This window comes from Hippocampus bargibanti, linkage group LG02 (assembly GCF_051943395.1).
Source record: "Hippocampus bargibanti isolate YZ-2025 linkage group LG02, ASM5194339v1, whole genome shotgun sequence".
NCBI classification, from domain to species: Eukaryota; Metazoa; Chordata; class Actinopteri; order Syngnathiformes; family Syngnathidae; genus Hippocampus; species Hippocampus bargibanti.
The window spans coordinates 5,531,797-5,544,557 of NC_142735.1; the positions used below are offsets into that span (position 1 = coordinate 5,531,797).

At 40.3% G+C, this 12,761-nt stretch overlaps 1 non-coding gene across 1 annotated transcript; it reads left to right on the forward strand.

Annotated features, from left to right (window-relative positions):
• The first annotated feature begins 489 nt into the window (after positions 1 to 489).
• trnan-guu (transfer RNA asparagine (anticodon GUU)) lies at positions 490 to 563 on the forward strand. Its single transcript has one exon. It is a non-coding gene; the product is annotated as a tRNA-Asn (tRNA).
• The last annotated feature ends 12,198 nt before the right edge of the window (positions 564 to 12,761 follow it).

Genomic DNA, 12,761 nt, shown 5'->3' on the forward strand with positions numbered 1-12,761 from the left:
AAGTGAAACTGCTTCTCTTGCACGCACTCATGCATACATTTAGATGACTTTGCAGGGCGGTGCAACTGTTTTTCTTTTTCTGCGAAAGCAACAAGACAGCTGCTGCTTTAATTATATGCTAATTGTTTCTGCCGCGACTGTTAAAAAAAACTACATTATTTTCAAGAAGCAACAAACTCACCTGACCCAAAGGCGTTACTGATAAAAAATTGAAAAATGGCGTGTTTGTTGTCACGAGTTGATTTTATGAGTAAATAAAAATGTATTGCATCGAGTTGCTTGTTTTGCAGCCACAAGGGGACACAAGCCAGTGTCTTATTGTGCCGGTCCCAAGCCCGGATAAATACAGAGGGTTGTGTCAGGAATGGCATCCGACGTAAAATCTTGGCCAAAACAAACACGCGAATCAGAATAAAACCTCTGAAGACGGCGGACTCTGTTTCGCTATGGCCACCGTTGAAGGGAAAAGCAGGTGATCACAACGAAGACGTCTCTGTGGCGCAATCGGTTAGCGCGTTCGGCTGTTAACCGAAAGGTTGGTGGTTCGAGCCCACCCAGGGACGCTCAATGATTTTGCAAATGTCCCCATTGTGGGACGATTAGACGATTTCTTATACTAATTGAAAGAAAATATTAATCAGTCTCTTAAAATGAGGGTCGTCAAAGCCTTTCCTGTTGGCCTCAAAACACCAAAAATTAAAAACTGATCTGCATTCAAAATTGACACAAACTGGTTTTCTCCCTCATTCCAAAAAACAGATGAAGAAATGTTTTGAGTGTGTATAAGATTGATTCCTCTGTCAACATCCTCTCTGGATGCAAAAGAACGTCAAACGTGACATTTCAGCAAAATGTTGCATGACCAAAGGCCTCCATCAGGGACAGGCCTGATTCAAACCGTTTGTCACTTGCTATAGTTTATATGAGTTCCAGTAAGTGAATGCGCAGAGACTCTAAATGTCAGTTTTCAATTTGACACGCTGGCCGCCGCGTGATGGATGGATGCATTTTTCGGATGTGTTATTTTGTGCTTGTAATAACAAACAAGCAACCGATCTATTGAGCTTTTTTTTTGTAACCACAGAGCACTGCTGTTAATTGAAAGCGGTGACAGATTACTTTGCTTTGTCTGCTCTCAGGACTTTGACAACTATCAATCGCCTCGCCTTTTATTGAGCATCGTCCCATATTTGAAGCAGACGTCACAGATTGCTTGTGTCGGCAAGTTTTTGAAAAAGCTTTGCACTTTTATGGACTGTTATGACAGATGCAAAAGTTCCTCTTGTGTAAATAGTCCACCTGACAATATAAAAATCCATCATCGATTCTTTTTCTAAACCATTTTTTCCCTCATTTGATTGGCGGTTGAGTTAGAATCAATCCAGTGTACACATTTGGACAGTTGCAAGCAAATTGCAGGGATTAATTTTGGTGTGATTTTGGTGTATTTGTTCAAAGCACAGCCAGACAAAATTGCCGCACCGACGTATGTGGTGGATGCCATCTATTTCATTAATATGCATGACGAAAATTTGTGGCAATTTGTCTGATTGATTAATTTATTAAACCTAGTCGTCATGGGTGCATGCCGGTCACCAATGGCCCATATGACATGTGGGGCCGATGACAACAATGGTAGATTTTTTGAGCCAATGTCATATCATTTTTTTAATATACTCAGTGTTTATCAAGCACAAGAAAAACAACATTATATTCTAATAAAATGAACTACAATTCCTAAATATTCAACCTTTTTTTGGTACGTCCATAGAGTCACACAATTAATAAATACAGTGTACAGTGATGCCTCAGCTGCCACTAATGAGTTCAAGAAAGTCCCGCCCTCAGTTCATGACATCACGTCAGGAAACTCCTTCACAAACTGCCTTGCTCCAGAATCAAAACAATGGCTTCAGAGAGTTCAGATTTGGAAAAAGATCCTTTCTCGTTACTCATCCTGTTATGAATATGATTCAAATAGTTCTGAAAAGGAAAGCATACATGTTTCCAATCGATTAAAGAAGTCCTTCCGTATCAATTTGAGCCATAAGCGATGAAACTGTTGAAGCACACGGTATATGAAGCATATATGAAGCTCCGTGAATAAGGAATATAGCATCAATTGGGTGATATGTGGCATATAAGGATAACAAATAATAAGCTACAAGATGTCAACATCAATGCAGATTGTTTACTGGTTGTCCATGCAAAACGCTGTTTAAACTTTCAAGATGTAGAGTTACGAACTTACGTATGAATGACAGCGGTTATCCATCGCTAACTCTGGTTAGCTCCCCGTTCCAGCACCTGAATGTCCGATACGTTTGCTCCACTATTATGACAATTTCTCTCTTTCACCACTAGAAGCAACTTTCTACCCATTGTCAGGCTGAAAGGATGACAGTGGTTATCCAAGCGGGGATCCGCGCACTGCGGGGAGCTCCTGGGCTGGCGCTATATTGCTCTGCTTCGTTGAAAATGGCTGCATGGTTTGTCCGCTGGGGATTTGTGTAAACTTACACCTTCTTTATGTGTGTTATCACAATTGGTTGCCACATGATTTACCATCGCATTATTTATATAGTTTCCTACTAATTTCCCGATCAACACGGTGTTTTCAGATGAAACAAAGTACCCAAAATGCACTGTGTCGCATCAACTCGAAAACAAGACTTCATGAATATTCACCGCGAGTCGTAAAACGTAAAACATAGCCATATGCGCTGGAATCTTTGTAAAATGCGGTCAGTAGAAGTCATTTGAGGTGATTTTACAAATTTGGGACGTAACTTGTCTGCAGGTGTCGGTTGTCCTGTAATAAACCCTGAATGTGCTTTCGTCGGTTTTATAAGCCTGAAAAACTAGTTTCATTTAGTTTTTATTGTAAAATACTCAAACATTTTTTGGAGTTCTTGTTACTTCATTAGTTTTCGGTGTGTTTGGAGGTATGGCATACGTTTATTTTACAACACATTACAATACAATACACATTGATTTATATAGCGCTTTAACAACAGCTGAAGCTGTAACAAAGCACGTAACACAGACAACTATCCTACACAGGAAATAAAGCAGTCACAAAAATAGTAGAAAGCTTTTGGATGAAAACAAACAATGCTGATCCTAACCTCATAATTACATCATTTTATTGCCATGTTCAGAGAGATGAAAGTGGTGAAATCGCCCGGAGGGCAACCGGCTATCCATTTCCCTTCATCCTCTACCCTTTAGAGTGTTAACACCAAGTGCTCTATGTTTATATGCGTTGACATTTCATTTGACCTGAATAGAAAAAAAAGTGTTTAAGTCAGCGTGTTTTTTAATTTGAAAAGGCTTCCATGCACCAAAAAAAAAATGTTGAAGACAACATTTTATGAAGTGCATCACCATGGTAACTTGGGTTCCAAGATCCCATGATAGCAATTCCATGTTGCTCCACATTCCCGCCCCGCTGTGTACAGACCTGAGGGCCGCTGCTCATTACTCTGTTACACTTGAAGCCAGTGGCAAATGGAATAATTACTCTCGGTTGAGCTCATGAAAAGAAAAACATTGAATCTGGAATTGAATACGAATGGCCCAAATGAACAATTGACATTCTTTTTATGTATTAAAAATAGACAATGTATTTTAAAATATATGTACCACTGGGGTTTATAACAATAAAAATAACTTCCGTATCGTGGAGACAATATACAAAGCATATTTTTTTTCAGTCTGTACTGACCAATAAGAGTGTAGAGGAATGCAGAAATTGTCATTTCATGATAGCGGCAGTACGGTATTTTCAGGAATATAAGGCGAACCCAAAAGCCTTGATTTTCTTCAAAAGATTCCCATGTGCCTTATACGCCGGTGGCCAATTTGTGATTCTCAAGCCTGATGACAACACTCAATCCGTGATCGTTTTCTGACTGCAAAGACAAAAAAATCCAATGATTACAGTAAACTTTAGTGTCGTCCTATTGTGAGTACGCAAAATTGCAAAGAGGCAATAAAAAGTTCTACTTGGGTTACAGAGTTAATGGCGGCAGGATTTCATGTGTATGAATCCGAATCAGAAAGCCTTTAATAGTCCCACAATGAGGAAATTTGCAAGTACTGTAGCTGGAAAAGGTGGTGGGCAGGGTGCGCAGGGTCCAGTAGGATTTTTCACGCTCGTCTTGATTCTTGCAGTGTGCAAGTCCTCTCGAAAAAAATGTAATACTCATGACATTTGAGTGCAATGTCTAAAAAGTGACCTCCAAACTGTTAGTCCAGATAGACTCTCACCGACAATGAACCCAAATGAGAGCAAACAGTGTTGAAAGTGAGTGATTTGATGAGAGTGATCTCAGTTATTCAAATAATCGCCAGTAGTCTTGCATCATGAGTCAGACTTGACTGTGGCATGGGTTCCTGTTCAAAATATTCCACATGGAAAACATTCCTCCAGATTTTCAATTATACCTTTTTCTCCTTGTTTTAAACGAGATGACTGTTCTATTATAGCACACAGCCGACAGCCAAGCCCAAAGGCTTCAGATAACTTCAAGTCAAATGTCAGAGTGTCTTGCTTTGGTCGCCAGACTCAGCTGACAGAGAAAGTCATTGTGACTTTGCCCCTCATTTGAAAGCAGAACTGCACTAATGCTACACGCTGTGCCTGAAGTTACGATCTTACTGCAGTGCAATTGTAGTGAGTGTGGATTCAACCTGCTCTAAACAGAAATTACAAAAAAAGTTCATCCTCTACTTCTGGCCTTGGGTTGTATCTTCACCCATCTCAGCACATGAGGGTAAACAAGAAGAATGGCAGATTGCAGATTGTTAAAGCCGTAAGGAAATTTATGTTAAATAATAGATTTTGTTATTGTTCACAATTATGTAATTAGATAGAAAAGGTGCAATAGTTTTCATGTTTATTGTTTTTTTACTTAAGGTAAATTTATTAGCGATATTAAGGTATCTGGGCTCCGTTAGTCATCCTATCTTCAGTTTGTTTAAAAAAGGGCCATGCCTTACTGTCAGAAGACAAGGAGCAACAACTTTTCTGATCGTTTGAATTCACCTGATCTGATCGTCAGAATTTACCTGCTCAGGCCGTCTGCAGTCACCTGATCAGATCGTCTGAAGTCACCATCTGAAGTCACGTGATCAGTCACGTCTGAAGAAGTCACATGATTAGATTGCGTTAATATGAACGTGTCTCAACGCTAGCGGATCATGCTCACATTGTGGTAAGGACAGTGTCGAAGTTATGTTACTCACTTTTTTGATTTTTACTCTCTACTCTACACTTTTCACACACACGTTTTGATGAGCCTTGGTTTTTGTTCAAGAGAAAATAAAGCGAACATTTTGGATCAACGATGACAGCCTCGTCTTGTTTTGTCATCAATGATAAATGAAAGGCAAAGAACACGTCAGAAATCTTAGCGCGTTGCTGAAGTAGCGACAAAAGGAACGTAAAGTTGCCTTTCGCATATTGGCAAGGCCACATGCATTTTATTGTATTGTTGCTTTTGTTTCTAAACAAAATTAGATGACAGTTGCAATGTGCTCTGCATTGGGTCAATTGCTACTATTTTCTAAAGAACCGTGACGCAAATTTCAGCATGCTATTACATGGACGAAATGGTTGTGAGATAAGAACACCTCTACACTGTTGTTTTTTTAGCAGCTCTTGAGAGTGAGTGGTAGTTTTGAAACTAATGTAATGTGAGGAGGAAGTCGAGGGAGCGGGCTGACAGGATCTTTCAGGGTGCGGCTTTGTTTTTGACCTAGCCGTTAAAAAAAAGAAGAAACACAAGATAGAGAAGCTAATCTTACAAGGCGTCGCAATTCATTATCACGCTGTCTTCAGCATTCTCGGGAATATGTGTTATTTGAACAAGATACTTTTTTAAATGCTGGCCTTCTTTTAATTAGCGCCGGCTGACCTTTTTGCCTGTCACCGCTTGTGTCACCCTTTTTAAAAAGGAACCTGCGGTGGGCACAAAGAGCATGTATCTCACCCAGGAGGTGTACAGCAAGGGGCGTGGTTATGACAAGACTATTTTACTGCATTTTCCCATGTTCAAAGCAGATGCACTTGTTAGCCGTTGGAATAAACACATCTCCACATTCAGTCGTGTGTGTGCTCCTTCCTCAACGGCTACAAAACAACTCTTCTGAGATATACAGCTTCTTCCCCCAAGCCATTAACTCTTGAACTCTTCAACAGCAGCCAAAATGGAACTGTATAGTGCCACCTAGCAGTTTTTTTGACGATGATACTAGTGCAGCGTGTTCTACCGGAAACAAATTCCTTGTGTGTTCTACATACTTGGCAATAAAGATGATTCTGATTCTGATTCTGATATAGTTTTACTCCAAATGAATGGAGGCTCCAACAAGATTACAAGTCCGATGGCAAACATCTGTGGATAAAAATGTCAGGTTTTTTTCGCAATTGGGTGAATGCATCTTTGTAATACAGTGATACCTCAGCTCACGAATTGATTGGTTCCCAGAAAGTGTGTGTAAGGCGAAAAGTTCAACTGCCGAACATTTGTTTTCCATGAAAAATCATTATACATGAGAATAATCTGTTCCCAGGTCCCCATAAAACACAATTTTCGACTAAATAAGCCTTAAAACTACACACAATGTACCTTATTTTAGGTATAATAAATGTGGGATTGTATTGTAATTAAAGAAATAAACTGTACTGTATAATAAAGTTGTTTTATTTAACTTTGTGATGGACGTTGATGTAGTTGTCTCTTGATGAGATCCGAGTGAAGTTGCCGCACTTTCTCTGCAATAATACACTCATTCACTGTCCCCTGCTAGCTGCTTTTCATTAATCCAAATCAACAGAAGTTTTTCAACCTCTTCTATTGCCTGAGACCGTTGCTGAGACAACACAGAAACACCCTTAGCCACACGTAGCAATGGTCGACTTGGCATACTGGTACTGGGATGCAAAGTCACACAAATGCACACCTCGTTTGTGTTTTTCGATGATCTCCTACTTCTGCGTGACCGTAATTTTCTTTTGTGTCCTCTTCCGCTTAACACTAGCCTGTGGTGGGGTCTTTTTAGGTCCCATAATAGCAAAAGTACTACATTCGATAACAAACCACGTCCGCACTCGAAGAAAGGGGGTGACCAAAATTAGTCCGCCAGCCACTATGGGGCTGTGTGGTTTGGTTCGTCCGCCGAAAACTAGTTCGTCAGCCAAGACTATATGCTTAATGTTCGTGAGGCAAAAAGTTCGTGGGCTAAGGCGTTCGCAAACTGAGGTATCGCTGTATTCTGTTTTTGGAATTCAGGACCTGTCAGTACCCGAAGAAAGGCCAAACAAGGCCCAGTTGAAAAAAAACAGTTTGGAGAAGAATTAGTCATTGTTCAATATCCCACACAGAGCACGCACATACGCGCATGCATGCATTATTGTATATGTGTCGGGGTTGTCTCCTGGGGAGTCTCATTAATCCCCTGCTGGTTTGTCTCCACTAATGGAGGCGCAACGCAGCAAGTCGGAGCATCGAGCAGAAAAGACGGCTCTCGTGAGCATTCGACTCACTGCGACCGGCATGTGTGATGGACAGGAGAGAAAGACAGGTGAAAAAAGCCTGTGTTGACTGCAGCAAGAGATGATACTTCGAAGATGGCAGAACATTGTCAAGCATGTCAAGAAGGAAGCGAGACTCTATTTGAATAAGAATTATCTGCAGTTGCAGCCTTCTTCTTTGTTAGTTTGCAACGCACAAAAAAAAACAAAACAATCAACCACCTTGTAAATTGAGGTCGCGCAATCTGAAATCAATGCCCGGCCGCGTCTTGCGTTAGCGCTAGCATGCTAATGCCAAATGAGTGTCGTGATTTTACAAATTTTCTCGACATTCTAAGATTGAATTTGTTAACCACTCTCCTTTTGTGAATACAATTGAAGCTTTAAAGTTAATTGCGTTAAATATGGGGTTTGCCCATTTTATTTATTTTGCCACTTCACCTAATTGATTTTACAGCCAAGCTATGCTAAGAGTGAAAATGTAATGAAAGGCGTGCACATTCATATTCATTCATAGTAGCAATAGGGATTTGAATCATGCGATTCCTGGTTCCTTCTGTTGTTACAGTAAAGTCTCGTTATAACGATATCGGATATATCCCCCGATACTATTTCTATGCACGCACGGAGAAAATGACATGCAAACAATATAAATACCCGGTTATATATAACTCCCTTGAATATCGATATAACGAGACTTTACTGTAATAATAATAATAAAACAACAATACATTGTATTTATAAGCACCTTTCAAAACTCAGTTTGCAGCACAGCAAAGGATTACCAGAAAATAATCCACGTTTGGATTACTTTCTCGTTCTCTATCGGTGTACACAAGGATGAGTTTTTCAGTGATGCTTGAAATATGTCATTTCCTCTTGAAAGCTTCCAATGCATCTGGTTCTTGTCCATTGATTGTGTTTTGTTCTTCGGGGGGAAGAAGGACTTTGTAATGAATGCTGTAAGGATATGTTTTTTTATGGCTCATTTACTCCCTATATTAATCCTATGTGTTAATCGGGATTTTGTCATTTAAATTGTCATGACACATTCTCATAAAAAACATTATATTGGTTTTTATTTTTTGTCAATTTAAAAGACAACCGACGCCTCCGGCCGGACAATTTGTGTCCATAATTTGTAAAATCACTTCAAATGACTTCTACTGAGCGTATTTTACAAAGATTCCACCGCATATGCTATATTTTACGTTTTAAAACTCGCACTGAATATTCAGGAAGTCTTGTTTTCGAGTTGATGACGAGTCCCACATGACATCACGTTTGGAACGCGCCTGACCAAGAAAGCGACACACAATGCATTTTGCGGTACTTTGGTCTGAAAACTTCGTGTTGATCCGTGTTGATGGCAAAATTAGAAGGAAACACATAAATAACGCAATGGTGAATCGTTGTGTGTTGCACCAAGACAACTATTTGATATTCGCTGACACAAATTCCTAGTAGACAAATCAGCCCATTTCCAATGAAGCTTGGGCGCCATCTTTTGCATTTTCTGGGACACGACATTTCAGTCCAGATGCCTTTGACGGCTCTAATTGATATAGGAGGACTCCTTTAATCAATTGCAAACATTTATGATTTCCTCTTCAGAACTATCTGAATCATACTCATAACTGGGTGACTAACAAGAAAGCATCTTCTCCGACTCTGAAGCCATTGTTTTGATTCTTGAGCAAGGCGTCTTGGCGTGACGTCACAAACAAGGGGGCGGGCCCTTCTGAAACTCGGCATCTCCGAGGTCGTTTTGAAGTCGTTTTTGGACACTTTAAAGGACAACCGACGTCTCCGGACAAGTTGTGTCCGTAATTTGTAAAATGGCTTCAAATGACTTCTACTGTGTATTTTACAAAGATTCCATCACATATAGCTATATTTTACGTTTCAAGACTCGCGCTGAACATTCAGGAAGTCTTGTTTTTGAGTTGGTGACGAGTCCTCACGTTACGTCATGAAAGGACCCCCCGCCCCTGACCGACAAAAAGACACATTGTAGCAGTCCTTCATCACGTCAATGTATTTTGCTGTACTCTTTATCTGAAAACCTTGATGTTACATCCAAAAGCCGCCAGCAGAGGGAGTCCAAGCTCCATGAAAGGAATCTATCAGCCTGTGGAAACGGGCTGATTCATTCCTCACAGCTCGGTGGCCATTTTCTTGCCTCTTTTTGGGTGAGACATTCCCCCCCGCCCGTTTGCCTCAAAATGACACGGAATAAATTCTTTAATCAATTGCAAACACGTATGCTTTCCTATTCAGAACTATTTGAATCATATTCATAACTGGATGAGTAACAAGAAAGCATATTCTCCGAATCGGAAGCCATTGTTTTGATTCTCCAGCAATGCAAGACGTCTTGGCGTGACGTCACGAACTGGGGGCGGAACTTTCTGAAAATGCCCAATTCACAGCTCATTTTTTTGGCAGAATTTGGACACTTTAAGTCATTTTTATTGGTGTTTTGCATTTGACTAAAAATATATTTCTGGTGTCAGTTAAAAAACAAAAAAGTGACGTCGGTTGGCCTTTAATGTAAGTAAAGAGGGTGTGGAAAGTGCTCCAGATTGTCACATTATTTGTTATCTGTTTTTTTTTTTTGTTTTTGACTCCAATATAGTGCCGCGAGAGTTGTTGCCTTTACAGCAGCTCCTGTATTTTGTTTTTGCTGCTGTGAAATGTAAATTTCTCCACTGTGAGACAAATAAAGGCTCATCTAATCTAATATAATAATGCCTGTGGTTCAGGTTAGTTTTATTACACTTTTGCTAAATTATGTCTGAAAACCAAAGAAATAAGAAGAAAGGAGCGTCAGCGCAGAGCGCCGATGCGTATGTGGAACTGTTGCGGCTTGGAATTGAAGCAGATTTATGTGGAACAGAAGATGTGAGACAGTCTCTTTTCGTCAATGGATGCTACAGCTGCGTGTTTGCTTTCAACATTTAGCTTGTAGTTGACATGCACATTCCACCATGATGTCCCTGATCCACTGGTGGAAAGACGCTTTGATCCTCTCCTCTTTCATCTAGAACTGTTTCATGTCATCACAAAGAGGGTACAGCAAGTCCTGAAGAATGAATGTCTCTCTGTGTCTTTGTTTTTCATATTGTCTCTATGCTGTCATATTATTTGTTATTTAGTTTTTTTTTGTTCTTTTGACTTCAAGACGGCGCCGCGAGAGTGGCTGCCTTTCCAGCAGCTCATGTATTTCGTTTTTCTACTTTCATTCCTTTCATCACTTTGCTGCTGTGAAATGTAAATTTCTCCACTGTGAGACTAATAAAGGCATATTCAATCCAATCCAATCCAATCCAAAGAAACAACTAGGGCCGCTTTCTTTTTTCCTTAAACACGTTTTAAAATCTGGCACATGTACTTGTCGAATAAAATGTTCACCACAGCATCTGTTGTTGCCTTTTTTTAAAATAGCTGAGACACTTTTGTATCTTCAAGAGCCCCTGAATGGATGAGAGAAGAAACGGCAGGGGAGCGGGGGAAAACAACAGTTCTATCAAAACATGTGACATTGCACTTCAAAACGTCACACAACGATACAATTCCCGTAAAACTTTATTTTATCTGCTGATGTGCATGGGAGAGTAAGCACTATTGATCGGGAGGACTTAAAGGCGGCTTTGGGCTCTGGCACCACATTGATGTTCCGATGGGAGTCTGAAGGAAGGCGGTTTATGCTGATTACCCTCCAGGGACAGGACAAGGACACGGTTGGACACAATGACCCATAGATGCACGCTTGACAAATTACATGTCTTGAAGCAAGGGTTGCAGAACCCTTTCCCCGGAAGCTGCTTTGATATTATTATTTATTAAGACCATTGGAAGACAAAACCTTTTTATAACAATATTGTCTTTGATGAAAAGGTTTCTTCAGTCGTCATCTGTACTTCTTTGAAGGTGTCAGATGTTTCGCTCCTCATCTGAAGAGCTTCATCAGAAAACTAAAGTTGTGCTGGTCAATCTGGCCCAATACACTGTATGTCTGTGTATATCTGTGTATCTGTACCCTTCACTAAATCGCCATGGTGGTTTGAGGTTTAATTTAGACCATGCTTGCAACAGACTTCTTAGATCGTTGCCACATAGGTTTATTCATGCTGATGAGGTGATACCAGAGCTAATGGAGCAATCAGAGCCAGGCATAAAACAGAGGTAATCAGACAGAACAAAAGAAGTAATCAGATTAGCTTTAGGGAGTCGTCCACTGCTACCGCCACCGCTGTCCATTAGGGATATATTTAGGTTCAGTTACCAGCACAACTTTAGTTTGCTGATGAAGCTCTTTGGCTGAGGAGCGGAACGTCCGACACCTTCAAAGACAGAAGCCTGAAGAAACCATTTCATCGATGGACCACTCCTGTATGCCTGAGAGCCTAGAGAGAAATATCCTCTTTCAAATTGAGTGTTAGAATTGCCATGCAAATGACATTTTGGCCCAATTGATGTGAATGCATGTTGTCCACTTTGGAATTGAGGAAAGTATCACACAGAGTTTTTAATACCGGATACGTTGTGAATATTTTCAGTTGGATCCATCCTTCCTTTGGCGAAGCATGCATTGGATGGAATTTATATGAGTCATCACAGTCTTTGAAGGTTGTGGGTAATTTAGCAAGCAAATGCCAAGGTCGAGGTTTATTGGAATCCATCAGTCATCTGGCGATATATAAGATCTGACAGGATCTGCTGATTTCCAGCAAAAGCGATGGCTCGCAAATCGAGCGGCCTGGAAAAAAACGGTAGGATGCTGGATTTAGAAAAGCTTCTTATGTTGTCATCAATGCGCTTGTATGGTCATCTTATTCTCATTCTTATGACTGAAAATGGACCCTCCTATGATTTTCAGAATCAGAATACCTTTATTCGTCCCGCAATGGGGAAATTTGCAGTCCATAGCAACAATTGAAGAGGGATGAAATATATTCCTTTGTCTTTGCACTTTTGGATGTGAAACTGTAGTGTACAATATAATGAAGTCAGTTGATCTTATCAGTGGCATTTTCAATGTTGGCGGAGATAAAGTCACCACTTCGATTAAGGCATTATCTTCCAATAGGGCTTATAAGGCACAGGGTCGTCTTTTAAATAAAACGAAGGCTTTGGAGTGCACATTGTACACCGGAAAATACAGTATATCTTCAGTTTAGCTTTTTTTTTTTTAGACGGCCCTATTTCACTTGCTGGT